A 2,904-nucleotide genomic window follows, 5' to 3' on the forward strand; every position below is an offset into this window, starting at 1 on the left:
AACATATGACTTAAATATTTGGTGAAATTTTCTTTATAAGGTAATATCATTTTAAGCTATGTGTGTATTTTCATCAAGACTTCTTGGACCTACGTGTTTATAGAACATCACCTATCTTTAACAAAGTAGTTTCAATACGTCAACATAATAATACACAAAATATAAAAGAATATAACAAAACATATACACACAGAAAAAAACAAACTACCGGCTAGTTTCAAATGGCCAAGCCAGTTCCTGTCAAAGAAACGTGTTAAACTGTTTCAATGTCTTGTTCTTTTTTATTCAAAACAGCTTTACTAGTGACACTAAAGTGTGAATAAATCTAATTTGAAAAAAAAACAACATCTTTCAAATACGGTTTACGTTAAATTTCCTTTCACGACAAAGCATACTTTCTCCGTACTTTTGTATTGCGTTGACAGAAATTGTTTGTATGTTTTAATTCCTTTTATCGTTTATGCGTTATTATTACAGTTTTTTAGGAGTTTGTATAATGTATTTGTTATTTGAAAGTGTCTAAAAAAGTATCTCTTTTAACACGACATTAAATTGGTATAGTACAATAAAATATTACTGACAGGAACACATTATTTATAGTTTATTCATACTTAAGAAACATTCATAAATTAATTCTCTCTCTCGTTGTAAAACACTAACATGAACATGCAGAAATAGCATCCTAGTAATACCCACAATTAATTATCTTAATAGTTCTAAAGCCGTCACTAGATGGCGAAACTATAGCGACCAAAAGTGAACCTGCTGTTACAGTAACGTCAAATCTGCTTAATAAGTCTTCTATGCTGTAACTTATCAGACTTGTGATATCTGGTAATTAGGGAAAGATTCACTTATTCACAATATAAACAGCAAATAAAAGTTAAATTAACATTATTATGAGTCTTGTTGTGATGTCACACGAGCTATCGATCAAAGGATGTTGCGTAGACGTTACACATCAGGTATTTCACAACTTCTACGAGTAAAATATTTTATCTGGAGTAATTTACTATCAGGATTTTTATTCTATAGTGAAGAGTAAAAGCCTATCATAATATTCTTGGCATCTTGGTAAATTCAGAAACATTTTTAATTTGGAAAAAAAGAGACCATCTAAAATATCTGTATTCATCTTAATTATAGATACGGCAGGTAAACTTAAATCCTCACAAAGTTCACGATATAAGTTGATGTATTAGTGAGTTCAGCACAACTTGTCAACAACAAAAGGCGAGACAGAGACCGAAGACTAAAACTTTTATTAATAATCACAAAGAAATTTATTAGGAAAGTTGTTAAATATCACCTTTATAACTTCTAAATTAATGTTTTTAAATAGAATCTAAAATTCAGTTTTTAGTTTACAATAACAACATCTAAGAATAATTATTTCCAGAAAATTCTTAATTTCACTTATATTTACTAAAATATTGAAATGTATTCTAATGATTTCTTAAATAACGTCAATAGCATAATCTGATGTTATCTTATATTGTGATCAATATAGTTGGAAAAAAAAAACTATTTCTTACCAATATATCAATATATACCAGATAATATTCATCATTCAAAGGACATGCTTTAAAACATCCATTGATAATGATTCAGCATTCAAGCTTTACACTTTACACAAAGAATAAAACATGATGTTATCTTATATTGTGATCAATATAGTTGGAAAAAAAAAACTATTTCTTACCAATATATCAATATATACCAGATAATATTCATCATTCAAAGGACATGCTTTAAAACATCCATTGATAATGATTCAGCATTCAAGCTTTACACTTTACACAAAGAATAAAACAAAGCATTTAAGAGTTATTGGTGGCACGTATCCCACACTATCGTCTTTCCCTCTTTTGTGGAAGAGAGGGTTATCGGTATCTCTTCATCTTTAAACTTTCAACTGTTTACCAGTAAAGGTAAGTAATGACAAAAAGGATGGACAACATTAACAAAAATAAATATGGGAATGAATACATCTCCCACCAAATTAAAACACTTTGTTAATCTGAAAACCAAATGCAAAGTATTACAGTGTAGATTCTGTTTAAACAGCATCCGTATATTTTTATATTCCATACTTCCAAGTTATTTTGTGACTTTTTACCATAAATAACAGTAAAGAATCCGTGAAAGCGTTAGCTGAGACTGTTTAATAATGAGATGCACTTGATTGTTAACAATGTTATACAAATAGCACCAGAGGGCCAGAAGTGTTAAATTAAAGTAATATCAGCTTTTTTGACAGCTACTAAGCTAGTTCATCTGGTAGCCAATAGATGGCTCTAATAAGGCACCAAAATACAGAACACATTAGGTGGAATGAATGTCACTGAAAGCTGGAAACATTATACTACATACAAGCAGTAAGTTAAACTTGATATTTAGTTCAAAAATTGATACACCTTTCTCACGTGTTCATAACTTAGGCTTAAGCAATCATAAATCCCATTCATAAGTAGGGCAAGTTAACATCTTATCAGTATAAAATTTGTTTTATGTGAATGCACATAACCATTCACCTGTAGTAATACTTTTAAACCGAACATTCCACATATTTCCTCCATGAGTTATTTTCCCACTTAATGTTGACAATTACACCCTCTTCTAAAACTAAGAAAATTTTAAAGAAATATATTTACAAATACATTTAATAATGAAAGCAGAAAGTCTGTGGGTACTCACCACAACTTGCATCTTTAGGACGTATCAGTCCACTAATGCTGTGTCCAGTCAAATTTTTTGTTCTTGTGGTGCAACCCTATTTATAATAGCCTGCAAACGAGCTAGCCACAATAAAACTACTCCACTGGATTACAGTGTGTCTATCCAACTGTTAACAATGTTTCAAACTCCACTGGCAAAATGAATAAAGCACAACTTTTCAAAGTA

The sequence above is a fragment of the Tachypleus tridentatus genome, chromosome 8, assembly GCF_004210375.1.
Source record: "Tachypleus tridentatus isolate NWPU-2018 chromosome 8, ASM421037v1, whole genome shotgun sequence".
NCBI classification, from domain to species: domain Eukaryota; kingdom Metazoa; phylum Arthropoda; class Merostomata; order Xiphosura; family Limulidae; genus Tachypleus; species Tachypleus tridentatus.